Source organism: Budorcas taxicolor, chromosome 3 (genome assembly GCF_023091745.1).
Source record: "Budorcas taxicolor isolate Tak-1 chromosome 3, Takin1.1, whole genome shotgun sequence".
In the NCBI taxonomy this organism is placed as follows: Eukaryota; Metazoa; Chordata; class Mammalia; order Artiodactyla; family Bovidae; genus Budorcas; species Budorcas taxicolor.
In genome coordinates, this window is record NC_068912.1 from 113,593,180 (window position 1) to 113,618,438 (window position 25,259).

At 50.7% G+C, this 25,259-nt stretch overlaps 1 protein-coding gene across 2 annotated transcripts in view; it reads left to right on the forward strand.

Annotated features, from left to right (window-relative positions):
• LOC128045736 (diacylglycerol kinase delta-like) overlaps positions 1 to 25,259 on the forward strand; it is a 77,863-nt gene that overhangs the window by 16,003 nt on the left and 36,601 nt on the right. The window contains exon 1 of one of the 2 annotated variants that reach the window (XM_052638194.1): positions 18,305 to 18,500. The exons of the other annotated variant lie outside the window; for it this stretch is intronic. The gene's annotated coding sequence lies outside the window, so the exon portion shown is untranslated. Of the gene's footprint in view, positions 1 to 18,304; positions 18,501 to 25,259 lie in introns of those variants that run through there. 2 annotated transcript variants of the gene reach the window in all.

Below are 25,259 nucleotides of genomic sequence, written 5' to 3' on the forward strand. Positions count from 1 at the left end.
TTAGCACAATGTGATGAAAGTGGTTGTTGCTATCGACGATGCGGCTGTAGAGCGTTTTCTTGGGTTTGGTGTCCTTGTGTTTCTCAAATGGAGCATCTCTGCGCTGACTCCACATCTTGCTGACCAGGACACTGGACAGTCTGTTCATTCCCACCAGGGTCACACCAGTGGCCGCAGCGGAGGTGGACCTTGAAGAGGAAAGACGAGTTTTACTGGAATATATGTGAATACAGCACCATTAAAAAGAGGCATTTCCTGCCCATTTCTGACAGCACTGTGAGTCCTCTAGTACCGCCTCGTTCCTTATCTGCCGTGTCCAGGGGACCTGGCGCTCCGGCCCCTCCCAGCCTCACCCCAGCACGGACCTGCCCTTCGTGGGCAGGGAGCACCCTGTGCATGGCCGCCTGCCCGCCCTGGTGTCTCTGGGGCCCCTCCACCGGTGGCCCTCTCCCCAAACCCCCCCGGCAGACCCACCACACCCCTCAGAAGGTAGGGCGCGGGCACCCTCTTCCACGAGACCTTTCTGTTCACGTCGTGGGCAGAGAGAGCGCGTAGCCGCCTCCACTCCCTTGGGGCAGCCATGCTTGAGCACCCTTTAGAGCTTCAGAAAAGGTTTGGGCACCTTCCCTGGAGAGTTTGCTGCTGACTTAGAAGTGGGTGATTTTTCCAAACTTTGCTCGACTTTGCGGGGCAGCCAGACTGGGGACCCGCAGTCCTGCGACGGGGAGCAGTGGCTCCCCGGTGGTCATGGCCTCTGCGTCTAGACCCGAGGCCGGGGCTGCCTTTCACAGCTTGCTGTCCCCGAGTGAGGCTCACGCCGGCTCTGCGAGGAGCCGGAGCCAGAGCCGGGAATGCGGTTCTCTTGGTCCTTTCTATTCAGAAAGGATGTTGAATTGTTTCTTCTTTGCAACACCCCCCACCCCTGCCCTGGAACAAATGTCCGTTATTGCAGATGGTCCTGGGGGCCAGCCCCCCTTGGTTCCCGTTACCCACTTACAGAGAGGTGGGAGCGACAGGACCTCGGGGCTCCCAGAGCTGAGGCTTTTGGACTCTGGTTGGTGAGCAGCTTTGAGAGTGGCCGGCTCCCTTTGCCATGTGGGCGTTTCCAGGTTTGACAGCTTGAAAACTTATTTACCCTTGCAGAATATAGACATATAATTGGACAAGTCAGGCTTTACCCTGGCAACCTGATTTCTGAAATCAAATAGAAATCAATTGGAAAAGGGGCATGTTTTCACAAAGACTTGTCTTCCCTTCATTCAGCGGTCCTTGTGTTAAACTCTGCTGGGTGTCTGAGGGTGGACGGAGGTGGAAACACGCTTTCTCTGTGCTTAGAGCCAGCTTCCAGGCTGTTGAATGTGAACAGACTCATGACTGAGCCCTGTGACAGGTGCCACGTAGAGTAGGGTGCCCAGGGCAGCGCGAGAGGAGAAGGCAGCCGCTCAGGCGCCTACCTGGGGAGCGGAAGCTTCTGCTGCGGAGGGGCTGTATGAGCAGGCCTGGGGGCGGGGCCGCTTAAAGTGTCGGTTAGTTTTTAAAAATATTCTTTTAATCTATCTATGCTGGCTCTTAGTTGCAGTATGTGAACTCTTGGTTGCAGCCTGTGGGATCTAGTTCTCTGACCAGGGATCAAGTCCAGGCCCCTTGCATTCTGGGTGCAGAGTCTTAGCCACTGCCCACCAGGGAAGTCCGTCTTAAAAGTGTTTAATGATGATTTTAAAGGAAATTTAAAGTGGAGAAAAGCAGTAGCTCAGCAGCGGCTTCCTTCTCTCACGTCGCCTTCAGACTTCTTCACGGGTAGACGTTTCATCTTGCATGTGTTATACACCCGTCAGCGTATGTGTAACTTTATATTTTGGCTTCAGTTATTATTTCATCGGATAAACATTTCCACGTGGTGAGCATCTCCGATGACCACCTCTTTAGTTGTGGGTGTTTCATTGTGTAGACGAGTCTTGGTTGATCAGTTTTATTTACTCCTGCAGTTTTAGGGACATAGCACGGTTTCGGTTTCTCCTGGTATGGATAATCTTAGTGCAGGCGTCTTCGGTCACAGGAGGGACCTTTGAGCATGGCCTCCCCTGTGGAGCAGCTCCATGCGGAGTCCCTGTGCCCCAGGAGAGGGGGCAGGTGTTCCTGAAGGTGGCTTCCGCTCCTCTGTAGGGCCTTTCTCACCTCCATTACCTGACCTGAGGCTGAGAAGATATAACTTCCTCTGCTCTGTGTGATTCTGGTGTGGTTCGGGTTTACAGGCTCATTTTTGAGCAAGAGGACTTCTGTATTTCAGCTTCTGCTTAGCTGACCTTATTTTAGATGGCTCATCATGGAAACTTTCCCGTATCCCGAACCCGCAGAGTTTCCAGTGAGCATGCCGTGTGCCTGTAGTGAGGGAAGGGAGGAGACTGGGCTGGGTTTGATGGCGAGGAAGCGGACAGACTGGGGGAACCCTGGTGTCAGAGACCGGGCTGGCGGAGGAGGAAACACGAGCAGAAAGTTGGGACTGTGAGCTCTGCAGGCAGCACAGCCTGGAGAAAGGCAGTGGAGAAGTCGCCAGCACGCCAGTGTGAGGGTGAGGGATGGTTGGAGGAAGCAGATGGAGCTTGGGCAGAGGACAGGAAGAAAGAAGGGAATGCTTGTTGGCATGATGTAGGAACAGAGTGAAGGGGAGGACACGCTCTTGATTTATTCTTAAATTTTAGGAAGATGGGTTGGCCCAATAATGGCGATGGAAAATAAAGAGAGTTTTTGGTATAAGCTGAATGAGAATTAAATTTAGGATACACGTGTTTAGAGGGCTGTTTCTGCTTAACGCCATATACAGCACTGCATATATGAAAGAGAGTGTATGTTTAATTCTTAGTATTGTTTAGAAAATCATAAAGGTACATTTCTTAGAAGCAGGTTTGGGTGCTCTGTTAATTTCCTGGGGCTGTTATGACAAATTGCCACATGGCTTAGAACAACAGAAATTTATGCTGTCGTATTTCTGGAGGCCAGAAGTCTGAGATCAAGGCGTTGGTGGGGCCGTGCTCCCTACCGTGGTCTTGGGGAGACCCTGTTCCCTGCCTCATCTGGCTTCCAGCGGCTCCAGGTGTCCCTTGGCTGGTGAGGCATCACCCCCGTCTCTCCCTCCATCTTTGCAGGACTCTCTCCGCCCTCCACTGTGTCCTCCCTTCTGTCTCTTGGGAGGACAGCTGTCACTGGAGTTAGGACCACCCAGATAACCCAGGGTGATTCCACTGTAAGAACCCTAATTATGTTTACAAAGACTTTTTTCCAAGTTAGCTCACAGTCACAGGTTCTAGGGATTAGAACATGGACATATTCTTTTGGAGGCCACTGTTCAACAAAGGTCCGTCTAGTCATGTATGGATGTGAGAGTTGGACTATGAAGAAAGCCGAGTGCTGAAGAATTGATGCTTTTGAACTGTGGTGTTGGAGAAGACTTTTGAGCGTCCCCTGGACTTCAAGGAGATCCAACCAGTCCATTCTAAAGGAGATCAGTCCTGGGTGTTCTTTGGAAGGAATGATGCTAAAGCTGAAACTAATATTTTGGCCCCCTAATGCGAAAAGTCTTTTCATTGGAAAAGACTCTGATGCTGGGAGGGGTTGGAGGCAGGAGGAGCAGGGGACGACAGAGGATGAGATGGCTGGATGGCATCACCAACTCGATGGACATGAGTTTGAGTGAACTCCGGGAGCTGGTGATGGACAGGCAGGTCTGCTGCCGCTGCTGCTGCTGCTAAGTCGCTTCAGTCGTGTCCGACTCTGTGCGACCCCATGGACGGCAGTCCACCAGGCTCCACCGTCCCTGGGATTCTCCAGGCAAGAACACTGGAGTGGGTTGGGACAGGCAGGTCTGGCAGGTCTGGCATGGTGCAATTCATGGGGTCGCAAAAAGTCGGACACGACTGAGCAACTGTACTGAACTGAACTGATTCAGCTCACTCCATCCACTTGTTAAAAATGAAGTTGTCAAAGTAAGAATGGTGTGAGCGTGTGAAGTTTTATTCTCCTGCACAAGAGGAGGCAGGCCTTGATCAGCATGTGGTTGCACAGCATCATCTGGGTGCCTCCAGAAATTGATTCTCCTGGTCCAAGATGACTGCTGGGGAGCCATTCACCCCCGTAACTCCTTTTGAGAGGTGGGGGAGAGGGAGGAGAGAAGATAGCGTGCTGCTGGCAGAGGTTTTTTTTTACCTTGGCTCATGGACCTTGCTCCCCACAAGGGGTCTGTGGATTTGACTATTTGATTAAGGTAGATTTTCATTGCAGTGGTATTTCATTTTCTACATCCAGAGACATTCCTGAGAAGTCTGCGTAGGCTTCTCCAGATTGCCAAAAGGGTCCATGGGACAAAAAAGACATTCCAGGTTTCAGTATAATTTCAGTAGAAATTGAATGAGAACTGCATGTAGGATATGCATGTTTAAGAGGGCTGCTGCTCTGCAAAATACCACATTGAGATTTCATGTGATTTCCGAAAAGTATGACCTGGCCCTTCTGTTTAGTCATATGGCTCCAGCACATGGCCGTTGGCACAGGGATCCAGCAGGCTTCACTCACAGTGTCATTCTGCCTGAATTGACCGTGCCAGAGTTACCACATCATACAGATAGAGGAGTGATTTTACATGTCTGTATTCATAGCTTCCTTCCCCCACAGGGCTTCCCTGGTGGCGCAGAGGGTAAAGCGTCTGCCTCCAATGCGGGAGATCCGGGTTTGATCCCTGGGTCGGGAAGACTCCCTGGAGAAGGAAATGGTAACCCACTCCAGTATTCTTGCCTGGAGAATCCCATGGACGGAGAAGCTTGGTAGGCTACAGTCCATGGGGTTGGAAAGAGTCGGACACGACTGAGCGACTTCACTTTCACTTTCTCCCACAGTACTCTCTGTGAAATGTTTTATGGTATTTTGTGTGGTGTATTATGAAGGTGTTCTCCTTTTTTAGCTCTATGGCATAAGGCAAGATACTGCTGAGACTCAGTTTTCTCATCTGTGAAATGGGGGTAATGCTGTAATAGACTCCATGTCATTGGGATGGCAAAAAAGTATTCTCTGTTTCCTAGTTTTTATCTCTACCACCATTCATCCCACCATTCATCCCTACTAGTAGGAAAGTAATAGGGTTCAACTTGCCAACACTTAGCAGCTATTTTGATTTATTCAAGTCCCAAAGAATTTCAGATGAGGTTAATTTTATAGGCAGTGTTAAAAATAGCATCTGCAACTGAAGAGTAGGTGTTAGGGAAGAATTATCCTTTAAGATTATCAGGCAAATAACTAATAAAAACAGGAAAAATAGAATGTAAAGAGGAAACAAATGTAATTAAAGCTATAAGCTTTCTGTTGTTGTTGTTGAGTCATCCAGTCGAGTCTGACGCTTTGCAGCCCCATGGACTGCAGCACGCCAGGCCTCCCTGTCCCTCACCATTGCCTGGAGTTTGGCCAAGTTCTTGTCCATTGCGTCAGTGATGCCGTCCAGCCATACCTTTATTTAATTATCTTATTTTACATTAACATTTGGTTTTCCTTTATATTTTACTTTCCATTTTTCAGTTAGTTTTAACCTGGTAACCCTATAACCAGCTGGTGCTGGTGGTAAAGAACCCGCCTACCAGTGCGGGAGATGTGAGAGGCACGGGTTCCATCCCCCGGTCGGGAAGATCCCCTGAAGGAGGGCATGGCAACCCACGCCAGTGTTCGTGCCTGGAGAGTCCCATGGACAGAGGAGCCTGCTGGGCTACTGTCTGTAGGGTCGCACAGGGTCAGATATGACTGAAGCAACGTAGCATGCACACACGGTAACCCTAAATAAAAAATAAGCTATATAATGGATTTATCTAGTCTTTTTAGTTGTTTTACATCTCGTCTGTTCAGCATTCGAGTCTGTTGAATGAATGGGAGTCCCTTTGTAGGCCTGCGTGGGGCCTATAAACCCCAGACCCGAGTCTCTCAGCTGTTCCCAGCAGATGTCAGCCTGTGGGGTGGTCAGGCGCTGCTCCTTTGGTGAGCAACCGTGACCTTTATCCGGATTTCAACATCAGTTTTCCTTTCCAGCTTGTTTGGAGCTCAGATATTTCCTGGGCAAAACCCCTACACCAGTCAGTTTGGCTCAGAGAGAGGAAAAGCTATATATATAATTGGCAGATTTCCTTGCATGGAAAAGCTCTTCCCAATTTCTGTGACTGCTGGCCTGGATCTGGGGTGGGAAGGCTGTGCTTGTGGGCCGGGGCTGTCTCGTAAGTCTTGCAGAAGCCCTGCTAGACGGGAAGGCCCGTGTGGGGACGGCGACTCCTGCCGTCTGAGTGCACTGCCGTGCTCCCTGCCCGAACATGGAGCTCCGGAGACCTAGTCCTCCCGCCCTGGCTGTGTCGGCCATCAGCTGTGCCATCCCAGCTTCTCACACCTGTAGCCTCACTCTCCTGTTGGGAAAGCAGGGGCAGCTCAGTCTCACACCTCGGGGGGGGGGGGGGGGGGGTGGGGGTGGGCAGCACCTGGCACGTAGTAGGGGCTTAGTGGATAAACTGCTCTGATTGTTAGAACATGCCTTGGACGGTGGAGCAGGGCTGGGAGAGCAGCTGCAGGCGGAAGCTGCTCTAGTGAAGCCCGTGCTTTATAATCCACTCTGTGTTCTCAGTTTCAAGAAGCAGGAAGAAGCAGCTTTGAGCCAAATTGGTGGCTGTGTGTTTGCTAAGTGTGGGGTTTTGCTGAAGGCAGCACCTGCTCTGTGACACCAATGGTCCAAAGAGCTGGGTACTCCACGTGAGGGCTCAGCGCTTAGTTCTTACAGCTGCTCCAAGCAGGCATCAAGAAAGAACACTGTCTTCTGGAAGCCTGGCTGGTGAGCTGTGGCACTAATTGTGGTGTCTGTCAAGTATATTTAGAATTGAGGGCGGGAGCGGATGCTGTTACTTGCCTGGGTTGTGTGTGATTATTGAGTAGGAGTTGCATTTATGAAATTTAAGCCATTTTCACTATACTGTTGTGGTGTGTGTGTGTGTATGTGTGGTATGTGTGTATGTATGGTTGTGTATATAGGTGTATGTTCATTGTTAACAGTTATGATTGTCTTTATTTACAAGTGACAGACGAAACAAAGGACAGTTGAGAGACTGTAGTTTGACTCTAGGACTTTTGCAAAGAGTTCTTTGAGAAAAGAAATAGTGGAGAGGGTAACATAGATTGATTGGATTTTTCTTAGGTTGTCCAAGAAATTAATACTTTTAGTCTTTCTTTACCTGGTATTGTTTAGTAAATGTTCAGGTAAATGTCTAGGTTTTGTAAATATTTGGTAAATGTCCAAGGATATGATCAAGCCGAGTCCTGTATGTCTGTTTTTTTCTTTTCTTGAAAGTTGGGAAAATGGTACATTCTGTAGGGTATAATTTTTTTTTAATCCTTCTTTTCCGTTCCAGAATTGTCTGTTGTTTCAGAGCACATAGAGTAGTGGGATCTTTTTATTGCCTTGAAACAACTGTTTATCAAGTTAAGAGAATTCCCTGCTTGGTGGTGGGGAGGAGGTGCTGGTTTTTGACTCAGTAAGCCCTCCTCTTTCACAGACGAAGCACCTGGTTTGAAATGTAAACTCAAAAAGAAACACGTGATCCTGAACTGCTGTCCTAGTTCTTACAGGACGTTTAGCTAAACCTCAAGAGGCAGCCAGGAGCAGAGGGGCTCGGGCAAGGTGGGGAATCGCCTTCGCTGAACCGCTCTGGGGCACGCGGGCTCACCTCCACCCAGGCTGTAGTTGTGTTAGAAAAGCGGCAGGTGTTTGGGCACTGTCTGCTCTGCTTCTGAATTGTCCTCTGTCTGCAAAGGCCTAATGATGGCGACTCAGTGTGATTGGACATTTGGAAAATAGGAGTGGAGGCGGCTCCCTCCTCACCTTTGGAGGGACTGAAGGGACACTGACCGTGAGGCAGGAGCCTTGACATCTGTGCGGTCCCTGACCCTAGAAAAACGAGGACTGCTTCCTTGACTGGAGAGGAAAGGTCCAGGAAAGCTGACCCTTGAGGCTGTCGCCAGCTTGGCGCTCTGTCCTCTGAGGAGTGAGCTTTACAGGTTACTATATGCATGAGGTTATCTAATCACACCAAGGAGTAGATTGGGTATTTTGTTGTTCCTGAAGCTGTAAGTGCTGGCTTCCCTGTCACTGCCAGTTGACACACCCAGTTGTAGATGATTTAACAGCTGTTAATTATTTTTAGCACCCACTTTAATTTGCAGAAAATTTCCTGGCTTGGATGATGAGCTCTGTGGTCATTTAGTCATTCAGAGAAAGGTTCACCCTGTCAAGTGCTCCGAGATATATCAACATTAAAACTTTTTATAGCTTAGTTGAGGCTTAATTGCTGTTCAATGAACGCACTGTTTAAAGGGTACAGCTTGATGAGTTTGTTTCTTACGCACATGCGTGAACACACACACATACACCCCTCCGTTGGAAGTGGCAACACGGGATAACAAACGTTTCCATTCCCCTGAAAATTTCCTTAACTGAATAATGACATTTTATATATATATATATATATATATATATATATATATATATATATATATATTTTTTTTTTTTTTTCCCCCTTACTGTCTGGCTTCTTTGGCTTGGTTAACATAACAATTTTGTCATGTCCGACTCTGTGTGACCTCATAGACGGCAGCCCATCAGACTCCCCCGTCCCTGGGATTCTCCAGGCAAGAACACTGGAGTGGGTTGCCGTTTCCTTCTCCAATGCACGAAAGTGAAAAGTGAAAGGGAAGTCGCTCAGTCGTATGTTGGGTGTATCATAATTTGTACCCCCCTCCCCAGTTTGTTGATCTGTTTACCTGTGGTGGCCATTCAAGCACTTTCCAGCTTGGAGGTATTGAAATCAAAGCTGCCGCGAGCATTAATATACAAGTCTTTGTGTGGACTTGTGTTTTCATTTTCCTTGGGTAAATGCCTAAGTATCAGAATTGCTGGGTCATATAGTAGGTGTTACGTTTAACTTTTCAAGGGACTGCTCAGATGTTTTCCTGAGTGCTTGGAATTTCACATTCTCGCCAGCAGCGCCTGAGGGTTCCAGTTGCTCCACACCCCACCAGCACTGTCTTTTACTTTTATATGCTAATAGATATAAAGTAGTATCTCACTGTGGTTTTAGTTTCTCTTCCCCTGATGACAGCTGAGGTTGGCATCTTTTCCTGTGCTTATAGACTATTTGTATGTCTTTTTGTGAAAGGTATGGTAGAATCATCTGTCCATTTTTGCATTGACTTGTCTCATTATTGAGTTGTAAGAGCTCTTTATATATTCCAGATATTAGTTTGTGATATATGTGTTGTGAATGTTTTTGCTGGTCGTACTGCCTTTTTCTTAATAGCGTCTTTAGAAGAGTGGAGTCTTTTTGGTGAAATTGAATTGATCAGTTTTTTCTTTATGGTTCATTCTCGTGTCCTATCCAAGAAACCATTTTTTACCTCAGCATTGCAAAGATTTTCTTCTGGAAGTTTTGCAGTTTTAGGTTTTACAGTTACGATTTATGGTTAAATTTTAATGTATAATGTGAGGTAAAGAGTTGATGTTCGTTTTTCGCCCATATGGATGTTCAGTTGTTCCAACTGCATTTCTGAAAGAGACTTTCCTTTCCACATTGAATTACCGTCACACCTTTGTTAAGTCAGTTGACTTTATATTTGTAAATTTATCTCCAGATTTTCTATTCTGTTCCATTGATCTATGTCTGCCCCTATCCTAATTCCATACCTTATTTTATTACTATTACTTTACAGTAAGTGTTGAAATCAGGGCAAGCCCTCTTAACTCTTTTTCTTTCTTAAAATTGCTTTGGTTGTTATAAAACCTTTGCATTTTTAATGTAAGTAAAAGTTAACTGGTCAGTTTCTATTTAAAAAGGGCCTGCTGGAATCTTGACTGAGATTGCATTGAATCTGTAAGTTCATTTTGGAGAGAGTTCATGTCTTAATAACATTGAGTTTACTGATGAATGTCGTTATGTCTTGGTATTTATTTAGATCTTTAATTTCTCCCAGCAAAATTTTATAGTTTTCATTGTGGATACCTTTAATATCTTTTCTTAGATTAATTTCTATATAGTCTGTTTTTTGTGCCTATTAAATGAAATAGAGATATTTTCCAGTTGTTTGCTGCAAACAGTGGGTCTCGTGATCTTGGAAAATAACTTAATAGTTCTAGTAGTTGCAAGGAGATCCACCCAGTCCATCCTAAAGGAGATCGGTCCTGGGTGTTCATTGGAAGAACTGATGCTGAAGCTGAAACTCCAATACTTTGGCCACCTCATGCGAAGAGTTAACTCATTGGAAAAGACTCTGATGCTTGGAGGGATTGGGGGCAGGAGGAGAAGGGGACGACAGAGGATGAGATGGCTGGATGGCATCACCGGCTCGATGGACGTGAGTTTGAGTGAACTGCGGGAGTTGGTGATGGACAGGGAGGCCTGGCGTGCTGCAGTTCATGGGGTCGCAACGAGTTGGACACGACTAAGGACTGAAGTGAACTGAACTGAGTTGTTTTGTAGATTTCCCAGAAGTCTCTGTATAAATTGGAGAAGGAAATGGCAACCCTCTCCATTACTCTTGCCTGGAGAATCCCATGGAGGAAAGAGCTTGGTAGGCTACAGTCCGTGGGGTCGCAAAGAGTCAGACACGACTGAGCGACTTCACTCACTCACTCACTCTGTATAAGTAGTCATATCATCTGCAGAGTGGGACAGCTTGACTTCTTTCTGTTTCAGGTGCCTTTTATTTCTTCTCCTTGTCTCATTACAGAAGTGTAGACTGCCAGTATAAGGCTGAATAAAAGTAGTAAAAGTAGAAATCCTTTCCTTTCTTCCAGTAGTAACAGCAGCTTAGCGCTTCACTGTTGAGTATGTTAGCTGTAGACTTTTTGTAGGTAGCCTTCATCAGCGTGAGGATTTTCTTGTTTGTTGAGGATTTTTATTATGAATGGGTGCTGAGTTTTGTCAAATGCTTTTTTGGTATCTGTTGAAGTGATCATATGAATTTTCTTCTTCATTTTGTTAAAAAGACAAATGAAAATTGATTTTCGAATGTTAAACCAACCTTGTATTCCTGGCAGAAACCCTATTTCCTCATGATATGTTATCCTTTTACTTACGATTGGATTCAGTTTGCTCTTATATTGTTAGGGACTTTTGGATCTAAGATATCCATGGGAGATCCTGATCTGTAATTTTTTTTGGGGGGGGGGTCAAGTTTTGGCACTTAGAGTAAGCTGGTTTTATAAAACATTTTAGCTCGCATTATCAAACAGTGGGGATCATTGTTCCTCCCTCTTTTTCTGATCCAGTTTGGTGTTAGTGAAGTCACTTAGTCACATCCCACTCTTTGCAACCCCATGGATTGTAGCCTACCAGGCTCCTCTGTGCATGGAATTTTCCAGGCAAGAGTACTGAAGTGGGTTGCCATTTTCTTCTTCAGGGGATCTTACCAACCCAGGGATCAAACCCGGGTCTCCCACATTGCAGGCAGATGCTTTACCATCTGAGCCACCAGGGAAGCCCACTTCTTTCTTAATTTTTTGCTGGAATTCACCAGTGAAACTCAGTATGGATTTTTCTATTTGGGAAGGTTTTTGATTAATAACTTTTGAATATTTTGATAATTAATTTTTAAATCGACACAGGCCCTTCAGACTTTTGTTTCTTGTCTCTATTGACAGCATCCTCACTTTTTTTCTCTGTATTGGAGGGAGGGGTGTGAACTTCTTGAGAGAGGGGGATGTCCTGGGCTTGCTGACTCTGTCTCCATTCCAGCCCCCTGAGTCATGCTGGCACCAAGTAGGTGTTCCAGAAATATCTGTTGGGTCGATCGGTTTGTTGCTGGCCCTGTCTCCATCCCTCGACATCCCTGGGAATCTCCTCTCTCCTCCATCCGCGTGGGACTGCGTCACAGCTGTGGCATGACAGAGGGAGGTGGCTCCCAAGTCAGGCCAGCTGTCTTCGGCCGACCCTCATGCCTTGCCCTCCTGCCACGGCTGTCCATTGCCCTAGTAGGCAGACTCTCTGAGTCAGGGCTTGCCGAGGGAAGAACTATCTTCAGCCTTTTTCTGTCTTTTTTCTTTTTTTTTAATGTTAAATTCTGTGGTTGGGATTATGTCCTTTCATTTTGTTTTTTTAAATATACTTGAAATCCCAGAGGAATACAGAAAGCTTGGTCAGGGGACAGGGCTGAACTGTTAAAGCTAGGAGGGGCGTGGTTATTGGTGAGGGGCATTATCCCGAACGCCACCTTGCCTGTGACTTACCTGCCCGACTGGGATGGGCCCTAGATGCCCTTTGCTGGACTGCCTCCCAGCGAGAGCCCCGCACCCAGCGCAGGCCATCAGGCAGGGCGTGCGAGCGGGCGGGAGATGGGCCTGGGCCTCTCTGAGGGGGCGTGTGTCCTCCGTTCAGGTCCCTGGCATCCGGGAGGGGGGCTGGTGCCCACTCCCTGTCTGCGTGCGCCTGCAGTGCAGCTGCAGGGGTGGGTGGGAGCCAGGGCTCCCCCCGAGCTGGAGCTGAGGACAGCCACTGTGCTTCAGGGGCCTGTCTCCTTCCTGGGTGCAGGCTGGACCGAAGCAGCCTCCCGTGGTGATTAGAGCCCTGGGGCCACATGCCAGCACACACATCCCCCAGACCCCGAGGTCGGCGGGCACTCCTTCCCTCCCTCCAGGAGGGCGCGCCACGGGCCACGATTGCCCTGGACGCAGTATCTGGCCATCTGTCTTCTGTGTATGTCTCAACTGGCCCTGGCTCTGCCTCCTACTAGCTGTGTGGCCCTGGGGCGCCACCTGCCCCCTCTGGGCAGCCGTCCCCCACGTGAGACATGGCGTTAGAACTGATGGCTGTCCAGTCGCACACACCCCCACCTTCTGGCCGAACCCAAGCAGGACCACGTGACGACTGAGCTGCGGGCGCAGCAGCTTAGATCCAGCCATCACCATCTTGTCTCCTCCTCCAGCCTGCTTCACACCTTCAGACCTGAAACCCTCACGTGGTGGTGGTCGCTTCTTTAACGCAGTGTTAGCATGTCTGAAGATGTTTTCCTTGGACTCAGTTTTGGGGGGAGGAGTTACCACCCCTTTTGTTGTCTGGGGGGGGGGGAGTGGTGAGGCCCTCCCTCTCCCCAGGGTGGGGTGGAGGGGTTGGGCAGGGGCGGGAAGGACCTGCTCCTGCTAGCCTAGTGCTTTGCGGGAGCAAGACCAGAGAGCACTCAGCGTGAGGTGTGGTCTTTTCCCCAGGCTCTTTAGCCCCCAGACTGAGTCTCGGTGAGGTTGGAGAGCCTGGGGGTCCTCCGGGCACAGTGGGGACTGCATTGAGAGAGTCCACGTGGGGCAGGGGAGGATGCGTTGGAGGAGTCTTGTGGACATATGTATTGTTTTTTGTTTGTTTCTTCTTTAAAGATTGATTTATTTGTATCTCTCTGTTTCCGGCTGCGCTGAGTCCTTGCTTCTGCACACGGCCTGGCCTTCCCCTCTTGGGGCGTGCAGGGCTGCCCTGGAGTTGCGGTACGCGGGCTTCCCCTTGCAGAGCAGCTGGACAGCCGTCTGTTCCAGCCCCTGTCACACGTAGGGGACAGCTGCCAGGGCCACACAGCCTGCAGGCGCAGAGCCAGGCTCGAGGGCTCCAGTCGGTGCGGCGTGTGGGCTCCGTAGTTGTGGCCCACCGACTTAGTTGCTCCGCGGCAGGTGGGGCTTCCCAAACCAGGGGTTGAGCCCGTGTCCCCTGCCTCTGCAGGCGGATTCGGCGCTACCGGGGAGCCCCGTGGAAGTGTGTCATGTTGTGGTGGTTTGTACTTTGTAAGTTTTTCACCCTAAATTGCTTGGTAAGTTTGGGCACACGCACAGTTTTCAGAGGTGGCCCTTCACGTTCAGGGCAGCGTTCCGTTCCACCACCGTCTGTCGGATGAACACTGCCCGCCAGGCTCTCTGGGACTCCTCTGGGAACAGAGCCAGGATCCTCCCTTAAGGAACCAGAGTCAGAAAAGGGACAAGGCAAAAATTCCATCTTTTATGCAGCAAATTGCATTGGACTCCGCCACACCCAATTCTTTGTTTTTAAACCTGAAGTGTAGTTGATTTGTAAGGTTTTGTTAGTTTCAGGTGTGCAGCAGCAACAATTCGTCTATGCGTGTATACATGTGCGTTCTTTTCCAGATCTTTTCTCTTATAGGCTGTTACAAGGTATTGAATATAGTTCCCTGAGCTGTTTAGTTTGTCCCTGTTGCTCATCTGTTTATATTTCGTGAGTTCTCTTCAAATTCCTCCTAAGCTGTATGGAATGACGGATGTCTGATGTTAGCAGCAAATTTCCCTGAAGGGCCTAGCGCTTTAGGCCTTGCCGGCTGTTGGGTCTCTATGGCTGTCTGCCGCAGCCTGAGGCGTAAAGAGCAGGTGTGGCTGTGTTCTAATAAAGCTTTACTTCAACTTGGAGGCAGGCCGCAGTCTGCCCAGCCCTGGCTGACGTCTCAGGTTTGGTCCGTGGTGTTATTTATGCCTGACTGTCCTCTGTTAAATCAGGCCCGCTGGGTGCTGCTGCTGATTGAGTGGAGAGTCTGCAGTTCTTAACCAAGTGAATGAAGCAGGTTCTTTACCTGGAGCACGAAGGCGGCTCAGTCGCTGTGCCTGGTTTTCTTTTCTCTGTGATGATGGATATGCCGTCTTAATTCAGATCAGGTTTGGGGTGTTTAACTGAAAACACAGGTGACAGAAGTTTGTTTTTCTCTTTTTGGAAGGCACAGTCCGCAGGGTCTCGGGGCCCCTCCCGGGGGCCAGACACCTGTGCAGGGGCTGCCACTGCGTCATCCCCAAGAGCCTTCCCGGAGGCTCCCCCAGCACGCCAGCTTGTGCCTCTGTTGTGTCCCCAGCTTGGGGGCTGGGGGGATGTGCTCTGTTAGCTTGGAGCCGTCAGGAGCCGCTCAGTCCATTTGTGAGGAAGAACGGAAAATGCTAGTTGTGTAGGCAGCTAGTAATTTTTGTCCCAGATGTTGATTTTGTAGGAAAAAAAGAAGCATAGATAATTTAAAAAATACCCGTTTACTGTAGACACTTTGGAAAATAACAGAAGGAAAAGGAAAAAAACCTGAAATGTCGACTTCTAATTTTCCGGGCTGTGTGTGTGTCCTGCCCTTTAAATATGTACTCTTTTCTTTTTTTTCTTTAACACAGAAGTGCAATACAAATATACCCTTTCATAAATTTTTCGTAAACCTTGTTTTTTTCCTTGGTGTTTTATTTGTTTTCTGGCTGCAACGAACAGACAGCCTGAAGTCAGCGCATCAGTCACGGTCCCAAGGTCAGACCCCTGGTGACTCAGCAGATGCAGGTGGTCTGACCTCAGGCCACTTTGCTCTTGGAAGTCTGACGGCCTGACTAGTTTGACCTTCAGTGATCAGAGAAGTGCTTGGCGAGGCAGGCGGCAGGCAGACCTTGGCCCGTAGAGGTTGCATATGAGTCCCCTCCTCTCCCCACCCTGCCACACCCCTCCCCTCGCCTCCCCTCCCCTCCGTGGTTGCTAGCTGTAAGCTTACTGTGGATGCACCTGAGGACATACAGATTTATCATCAAATAATTCCAGAGGACAAGATGGTTGGATGGCATCCCCGACGCAGTGGACATGAGTGTGAGTCAATTTCAGGAAATAGCAAAGGACAGGGAAGCCTGGCATGCTGCAGCTCGTGGGGTTGCAAAGAATCTGACACAACTTAGCTACTGAACAGCAGCAGTCCCAAAGGAAGCAGGTAAATTGTGGCACATGGTGGCTGCCAGGTTAGATTGCCCAGGCGTTCCCATTCTGCTCCCTCCATCCGCACAGCCCCTCAGGACCCGTTGCCAGGAGTACTTTGGCTTGGAGTTCATTATCACTTGGATGATAATAATTCTAGGTGTTCGAACTAATGACTTCTGAACTGATTGTTCCTCCTGTGCGGTAGCCAAGAGGGAGATGCAGTCGTGGTCCTTTCTGCTGTGGGGTGTTTCTCTAACAAACTGTGTACTGGCCCCGCAGCAGAAAGCCCATGTCACTGGCAGCAGGACTCAGGGAGCCAGGCAAGCGTGCGGCCGTGCGCATGAGGCCTGCAAGTTGCTTATCGAAGCCTGGCCTCTGTGCATTGTGCCTGGCCCTGTGACTCAGCGGCAGCAACTTGCCTGCCTGAAGAGCCTTCGTGTTTTTGGAAACGTCAAGTTCTGCATTGACTGTTGCAGCTCCTCTGGGGCTTCAAAGCCCAGGACTCTTTGCTGTGCTCTTAGTGCTTGGCTGCAGCACTGCATAGGTTTTGAGCGGTCCTCCGCAGCTCACCCTTTCCCAGGAAGCTTACTGTTTTTATTGTGCACTTTTGCAGAACATAAGAATTTTCTGCAACTCAAATTTTGCATCATAGGAAAAATACCTGCAATGCTTTACCAGTGTTACGATCATTCTTTTATTCAGTTTTTTATGCAAATAACCCATTCTTTATAAATAAGCACACAGAACCAAAACAAACAAAAAGCACTCAGTAATCTTATCACTGAGGTCATAGATGCAAACACCATTATGGAGACCTGTGGTTCTCATACATGGTGGGGCGGGGGGCTGGGATTCAGGAGTGGGAGGAGAGGTTTGCCCACAGAAGGACATTCGGCAGTTGGAGCCGTTTTGGCTCGTGACAGCGAGGAGCGGGGGGCAGTTGTTGAGGGTGTGCCCCTGGCGTGTCCATGGATGCGCGTCAACACCCTGCAGTGCTGTGGGGTCCGTCCCTGCAACAAAGAAATGTCAGGCCCAGGATGTGCTGAGGCTCTGAGATGCTGATGCAGACACAGGTTTAAGGCGTTTTTCTGTGACTGTGAGTCCGTATACTTGTGGGGCTTGCCTGGTGGCTCAGTGGTGAAAAATCCACCTGCCACTGCAGGAGACACGGGTTGGGTCCCTGGGTTGGGAAGATCCCCTGGAGAAGGAAATGGCAGCCCACTCCAGTATTCCTGCCTGGGAAATCGCATCGACAGAGGAGCCTGGTGGGCTAAAAGTTGGACACAACTTAGTGACTTAACAACAATGACAATATATATAAAAAGTGGAATCAATTATGCCCATTAATTTGTAACCTGCTCTTAAAATTTGTTAGGTTATGAACATATCTGTTCGTAACATAATGCATAACTATACCTCCTCACGGCCCCTTTCTGTTTGTTTGTCTGGTGTTTCATCGTCCTTTTGGAGATGGACTGGGTGGTGTTCTCTTGCGCGAGGCGTCCTGATCCATGTATTTCGCCGCTGCCCAGGTTTTGGAGTTTTCAGCTGTTTCTCATGTTCTTCTGCTGGAAGCGTGTTAGATCTTGTTGCTTTGTCTTCTGGTTTCTGCCCACCAGGCTCCCACTTCCTGCCTCTGGCGCTCTACCCCCAGCCCTGGGTACCCTCCGTGAGTGATGGTGCCCCTCCCTGCGGCAGCTCTCTGCCTCCGCCGCCCTGCTCAGGGCTGCCGCTAGTCTCTAGGGCTTCCCTCACTGTGAACACATCCCACGGCCAGGGAGGCACTGCTGAAATACTGAGTGGATGAGTGACTCGAAATACTTTCATCAGCTTTCAGTTTCAGCTATAACTGTTACACTCTGCTTCCCTTTGCTTTTTGTTTCTTTTGGAAACTCAGTCTTCCGATAGGCACCCTGCGCCTTGGCTCTGTGGCCCGCGTGGCTTTGCTGCCTGCCTGCGCGTCCCGTGTGGTCCCCTGGCCAGTGTCCCCAGGAGGGCCGGGAGGTGGGCCTGGCAGAAGGTGCTGCCTGGATGCTGCAGGCCCCTGGGCGGGTCGAGTGGCAGCGGTGGTGGGGACCCCTCTGTGCCCCCGACGCTGCCCCGATGCAGCTGCCCTGCACCCGCAAAGCAAGGTGCCGCTTCGGGAGGAAGGGGTCCTGTCAGCGTCGGGCCCGTTCCTCTGCGGGGTCAGCGTGCGGGTGGGGACCCTGGGGGTCTGGGCCGGTGTCCTCACTGCTTTCCCTCAGCGCCCCCCCAGGAGCTTGTTTGTGCCATGGTGTCTATTTTTGTGTTTTGTACGACACTGTGTGAGGAAGTCCGTTGTCAACGCACATCCCAGCTGTTGTGAATGGCCTGTGTCTCCGGGGGCTTCCAGGTGGGGATGTGTGTGTTGAGCCCAGCGTCTCGGGTAACATCGGAACAGCAGGACGTGAGTAACAGGAAGTGACAGAGATGACCGAGTGCCCAGATGCTTATTCTCGGCCACCTTTCCCACCCCCGCGGCCTGGGGAGCTATATTTAGCTGAGTATTTCCAGGTTCCTAATCCTGTGGACACAGCCCCCGCTGCTCGTCTTTCGGTTGGTGGCTGAACTGTGTCGTGCTGACGGCTTCTCCCCGCCTCTGGTCTACTGCAGTGACCCGCAGGTTCTCGCCCATCGGCTTTAGAACCTGAGTTTTGTTTTTTTGCCGAGCCACTTCAATTCTGACCGACTCTGAGCAGTTGGCAAACGTTCTGAAAGTTGGAAGAGCAGCAGGTGAGAGTTCCAGGAGTGGTGAGTGACGAGCCCGTGGGAAGCTGTGTGGGGAAGAAGTTACAAGGATTTGAAGTGGAGTGGGATGAGTTGTAGGTTGTTGTCAGTACCTGTAGAGGGCTGGTTTGTGTCTTCTGTTTTTTAGAGGCGGACGGCTGGGGTTTTAAAAGCCCCGGGCTTGATGGTGTGACTTAACCCATGGGCTGGAAGCGCTCTCTGGTCACCCCCGGCCAGGTTAGAAAGCCCGCAGATCAGATACACGTCTCGGTGATGAATTTCCACTGTCGGAGCTTTGTCAGAGGAGAAACTTCACTGAGGTCCCCAAGCACCGAGGAGCCTCAGGCAGCCTGCCCAGGGGTGGTGAGGGGGGTCGCCCAGTCCTCATTCATAGGACCATAGGTGCGGGGGATTTTTGCCCAGTGGCGTCAGGTGGTGCCTCAGGCACGTGCCCACCTGGGCTGCTGGGTGCCCTGCCATGCGCCCAGGGGTCTGCCCTGACTGTGCCATCGCGTGGGGGAGTGGCCGGGAAGCCCGCCCTTGGCGCTCATGGTCGCCTCACCTGCCCTGACCTGTGCTGGCCTTGGGACCAGTCCTTCTTGCTGGAGGACCACAGGAGACAGCTCCAGGCGCTGACAGCAGTCACTGGGGGTGACCCTGAGGCTGGGAAGTCGAGCCTGTGGGGGACAGTGGCCCTTGGCTGTCTTGGTCTGTCGTGACCGCCCTGCCCTGCAGCCCTCCGTCCACACCTCTTGTTCCGTCCTGAGCTGAGGGAGCTGGCTTGTTGGAGCAGTAGGACGAGCTCCTTGGTGGCTCTGAGAACGCTCCCAAAGGAAGGTTCTGGGTCTGATGGGAGCTCCCTGTGGTTGGTGCAGGGTGTGCTGGGAGAGAAGTCTCTCTGCTGGGCTCAGAAAGCTTCCTTCTGAGCGGCCCCGCCAGCGCCTCCCCCGTTCTCCCTTCATAAAGCGTCAACTTTATTTTCACACACTCAGCCAGCTCTTTTAGGACTTGGGTATCTACTCTGGGATGAGAGATTTGAGAGGCAAATTAGGAACAGTTGTGTCTGCCGTGAGACGCATGGCAGGCGCAGGGGCGCGGGCGTGTGATTGCCATGCACGCCGAGCGAAGGATCGCACGCCTGCCAAGCTCAGGCTCCCCGTGGTGCCCGGGTTTTACCAGCAGAGTCCGTCTGCAGGCGTGGTTTCAGGCTGACCCATTCCCTTCTGTAAGGCCAAGCTATAACTCAAGGCAAACTGTAAATTTCTACTGTAAACTGTAAGGACAGTAAATTGTACACCTTGTGTAACTGCTATATGGATACAAAACATAGTGTTTATCTCTAGTCCTGGCCTGCATATTTGAGCACATTTTGTGCCAAGAGATTGAACATTTAAAAAAATTGTTGAATATTTCAAGCATTCAAACAGTAACTTGATGAACAACGCTGTCCACTCCCCAGCCCGAGAAGGAGGCGCTCCGAGTGTCCTTGGAGTCCTTTGTATCCCCTTTGTCATCCTGTTCCCTCCCTCTCTCCCTCCCCTGAGGTCAGGCGCCATCCCCCATCATTTGCTTTTGTGTTTTTGGTACTTTCTCTACCTTAGTGCTGATATAAACAATACACAGTACAGTTTAGCCAAGTTAAATACTTTTAATAAATGGTATCGCCCTACACATCTCCTGCAGCTTGCTTTTTCCTCACTCAGCATCGTGGTTCCGAGTTTTATCCACCTGGACTCACTCACCTTTAGTTAAGGGGTTCAAGGTTTAAAATGACAGATTCCCGATCTCTAGAAATAAACCAGAATTCCCAGGGGGCGGAACGTGCGCCTCAGGGAGTTGAGACTCACAGTGCTCCAGGGCTGGCTTTGTGGCTGGCGCTGGGGCGCCGTGGACGGCGTGTCCCACGGCTGACTTGTTTCCCTAGATCTCAGTGCTGCAGGCAGCGCTGCCGGAGTACTCTTCTACTCGTCTTCCTGGGCACACGGCATGCATTTTTCCAGAGTTTGCTTCTAAGGGCCGAATTGCCCCATGTGTGTGTCTTTAGCTTGATGAGATATCGTCAAATTGTTCTGCCAAACTTTAATTTTTTTAAGCAGCTCACCATTTTTTTTTAATGTAGCTGGGCTGATGGCAAGGTGATGAAGCCTCATGGTGAGATAAAATGCTGTGCACGGCCAAGATTTTGGTAGATGTCCAAACCCCAGCATGCCCAGAATCGAACCCCTGCCCTCCCTGCCAGCTTCGGAGCCGGCCTGCAGCCTGGCCCACCCCAACGGCAGCTTAGCTCCCCAGCTGCCCCAGGGCCCCTGCTGGCTCTCCTGTCAGAGCCTCCAGGGTGGGTGAGAGCCCAGCCTCGCCCCTCCGCCCCTGCCCGTCATGGGATTGCCGAGCGCCTTCCCTCAGGCCTCCCTGACTCCTGCCCCGCCTCCTACGCCCAGTTTTCAGTACAGCAACCAGAATGGTGCTTTTCAGCCCAAGTCAGGTGTCAGCCTTCTGCTCATAAGCTCTGTGCACCCGCCGTTTCACTGGGAGCAAAAGCCAGAACTCTAACAGGCGCCCACAGGGTGCTCGGGACCCCGGGGCCTCTCCCCAGCTCACTGGCTCCAGCCTCCAGCCGTGCTCCTGCTTCAGGCGCTTCTCTCCCACACCTTGCATCTTCTCCAGTGAGGCCCACCTCAGACCCTCCCCTGGCCTTTTCCTGGTCGGCCTCCTTTTCCTGTGGATGCGCCACCAGCACTGCACTCTGTGCTTGGCAGTTTACCTTTTTATCACAGTACTGGTTTCCCGTCTGCATTTGAGTGTGAGCTCCAGGGAACCAGGGTCTTCTCTGTTTGTTCACATGGAGGACTGCCTGAATTTATTTCTCAGAGGAAAGGAAGAGTTTGGAGCCTGGAGATGAGGGTTGGTGGGAGGGGAGGGGAGGTTGAGGCCTCGGGGGAGAGGAGGAGGGGGAGTGGGGGGCAGCTGGTGAGAGGAGGTGTCTCGGTATGTGCGTGGACCTGTTGGTGGGCACTGGGCCCTGTGAGTCTGGCGCTGGGGGCAGCTTGTCTGGGTGATGTTTCTGGTTGCTCCCAGAGCACACCTGCTGCTGGATGGGCACTGGGGCCGGTCCCCCAGGAAGCGCAGCGCTGTTTGTGGGCAGGACCTGAGGTTTGTGGCTGACATAAGGTAGGGCTTCACTGAGTTCCCTAGCCATGGTGTGTACAGGAGCGAGTCCTGCCGTTTCCGGGGCTCTGGCTCGTGCAGGTGCGACTACCAGGCCACGCGTCACAACCGGGAAAGGGCACGCCCTGTGACCCTCATGTCACGTGGGGAGGACCCACTTTGTCGTTCTCAGAGATTGTGTACCCAGGGTGTGTCCACATATTTCCTTGGCAAGTCAGGTTGAACCTCATGAGTCCCACAAATACAGGACTTCAGGAAGACAAGAGTGTCCTCAGTCTGTGCTGAGCCCACTTATGCTGCTGTTCTTAAGAAGCAGCATTGTTCCCAATGTGTGACATTTCATTTAAATATGTTAGTTACTAGAAAATGTTGATTGTGGTTACTTACTTTTAATTAAATCCTTGGAGAACTTTGCAGATTCACATGGAAGTGAAATAATGCAGAGATCCATTGTTTTATCCAGTTCCATTCATTGGTAACATCTTGCAAAACTAGCAAAACGTCACAGCCTCCTGGCCGTGGTGGGTCAAGAGCCAGGCCTCCGTCTCCACAGGGACCCCTTGTGGTCCTCTTACAGCCACACCCACTGCCCGCCTTCACCCCTGGTGACCTCCAGGCTGTTGTTCATGTCTGTGATTTTGTTATCTCAGGAGTGTTCTATGAATGGGATTGGGTAGCAGGTAACCTCTCAGAGTTGGCTTTTCTCACCCAGCAGAGCTCCTTGGAGGTGCCCCCAGGGGGTTGTGTGGTGGTTTCTTTTTGGACTGTCAGAGTGGAGTGGTGTTCCAGGGAATGGGCGTACCACCGTGAGTTTAATCATTTACCACCCGAGGGCATCTAGCTTGTTGCCAGGTTTGGGTGGTTATGAACAAAGCTGCTGAAAGCACTCATGGACAGGTTTTTGTGTGAACACAGGTCTTCACGTCTTTGGAAAAATGCCCAAGTGTAATCGCTGGGTTGTCTTGTAGCTTCATGTTTGGTTTTTAAAGAAACTGTCAGATTGTTTCGCAGAGTGGTTGTGTATCCCCGCCAGCAACATGGGTCCGTTTCTCCACATCTTCTCCAGCATTTGGTGTTGTCCCTTTTTAACTTTGTCCATTCTGATAGGTGTATCGTCACGCTGTGGTTTTGATCAGCATTTCTGGAGCAGTTGTTGATGCTGGGGCCCTCTTCTGTGCTAATTTGCCTGCTTGGTCTTCTGTGGACAGCAGTGGCAGGTGCTGGAGCCTGAATTAGTGCTGCCTGAGGAGATGGGCGTGGGGGCTGCAGTTGTTTCCATTTGGCTGGAGTCCAGCGGTTATTGGCTGCTCTCCCACTGTTGATTCTGCCCGATTAGGCTCCCCTTCCCTGGAGCCATGGCTGGAGAGGGTGGGCTTCTGGTGAGCTTTAAATTCTTTCTGTCCTTACCAGTATTTCTGGCTGGGCTTCCTCAATGCCCTGTCTAGGATGTCAAGGGCAAACAGAAACCCCAGAGAGCTCAGTGCCTTGTCATCCCTCAGGCCCTCTTCTCTCCACCCTTTGCAAAATTTTTTATATCTAAGTCCAGGATTTTAGCTGTACCTAGCCAGAGGAGAAGGGGGCAACAGAGGGTGAGATGGTTGGATGGTATCACCGACTCAGTGGACATGAGTTGGAGCAAACTCCAAGAGATGGTGAAGGACAGGAAAGCCTGGCTTGCTGCAGTCCATGGGGTTGCAAAGAGTTGGCCACGACCTAGTGACTGAACAACAGCGAGAAACCAGAGGGATAAGGAAAAGTAGGTCCAGCCATTTTCCTGGAATCAGAGGTCTGCTGGTCACTGTGGTTGTTTTTGGGTCTGTGAGGTCTGACGACTGGGCCTGTGTGTCCGTCCCGGCGGCTGGCCTTGCGTGTCGTGGCCTTGGGCCCGTCCCAGGCTCAGGGCCACACTTTGCTTACTGCTGAGGGTGTTTGGTTTGGCCTTAGTTGCAGCATGACAGAGCACACAGGATCGCAGTCTTTTTGTCATTTGAGGTCACACTTACGAATGAGAAGCACATCCAGGCCTGTGGTTGCAAACTGCTGGACAGGCCTTTGCAGGTGAATCATCATCGTCCCCCAGATGGCATTTCTCCACCCTCTGCTTTGAACCCTTGAGAGACCTGGTGGGAGTGGGAGGGGCCGTGGCCAGGTGACTCAGGGAAACGTCCGCATGATCCTTGGGCTGACCCTCCTGGCCAGCGTTCCTGCCAGAAAGGAAGCGCAGTGCACCAGACGCGGCCCGTTCCCAGTGAGCCGAGCAGAACTTGTGGTGACTGCCAGCTCCTTCCCCACATTCAGCTCCTCCGTTCCTGGCACCGCTCATGGGGCAGTCTTGCCTGGAATCCAAGTGCAGAGCCACTGACCGTTGGGGTTGGGAGCTGGCCTGAGCCAGCCTGCCCGGGGACCTGGGGTCCTGGCCCCCTGCCTTTTCAGGTTCCCCTCCTGGTGGCTCCTGGAGCCTGTGGGGGGCACGCTGGAGCAGGCAGACACCTGTCAACACCTGGCAGCTTTCCCAGCACTGCCGAGTGCCTTCCCAGGGGAGTTGCCACTGGCATCCTCTTGGCTGCCTCCCTGTCCTGTCAGCTCCCGTGTGTGTGGCTCAGGTGTCCACCTTCTCCACCGAGACATCCTGTCTATGTGTTTCCAGCACGTCTCCTTTTTCTTCATGATTTCTCAGTGGTCGGTCACGCCTGGGGTTTAGGAGTCCTCAGCTAATTCTCACCAGGGCATTGGAAGATATTTGCCTGGCTTGGGTGTCTTAGACTCATTTAGAGTATCTAGTATTTTCTCATATTTCCAGGAAGATCATTTTCTGAAAGGATGGAAACAGAAATTAATAAGGGAAAAGCAAAAAGCTATTTTTTTTTTTGTCTCCCGTATGTTATTGCGCTTGGTTGCTCAGTCCAACTCTCTGCAGCCCCACGGTCTGTAGCCCACCAAGCTCCTCTGTCCTTGGGATTCTCCAGGCAGGAATACAGGCATGGGTTACCGTTTCCTTCTCCAGGGGATCTTTCGAACCCAGCGACTGAACCCACGTCTTACGTCTCCTTCATCGGCAGGCGGATTCTTTACCACTAGCACCACCTGGGAATCCTGCCATTATTATTAATGTAAACATAAGGCTTTATTTTAAAAATAATTATAATTAGTACATGCACATGGTATAGAGATCAAAACGATGAAAAGGTATAAAGTGAGTTTCTCAGCCCTTCAGAGGTCCCCTCCCAGAGGTGACTAGGTTGCTTTTTCCTCTACACCCATGCTATGCCTGCAGCTTGCTTTGAGCACTTAACAGTGTATCTTAGAGGTTGTTCCCTGTAAGTACGTGAGGAGGGAGTAGCAGCAGTCTGTCTGGGGTTGTGTGGTCTCCGCTGTGTGAAGGTGCCCGCTTCCTGCCGGTCATGCCTCGATCAGTGCCTGAGTCGCTCCTTCTGTCTTTGCAGTGAACTTCCGTGAATAGCTTTGTATGTGTTGTGTGTCAGGCTCATGAAGACGTCTCTGTAGGAGCACTTTTTCTACGACAAAGACGTGCGTGTTCTTCAAGGTCTGCTAGACTCCACCCTGTGTCCCCCACGTGTGTGCGTCTCAGTCAGTGTTTCA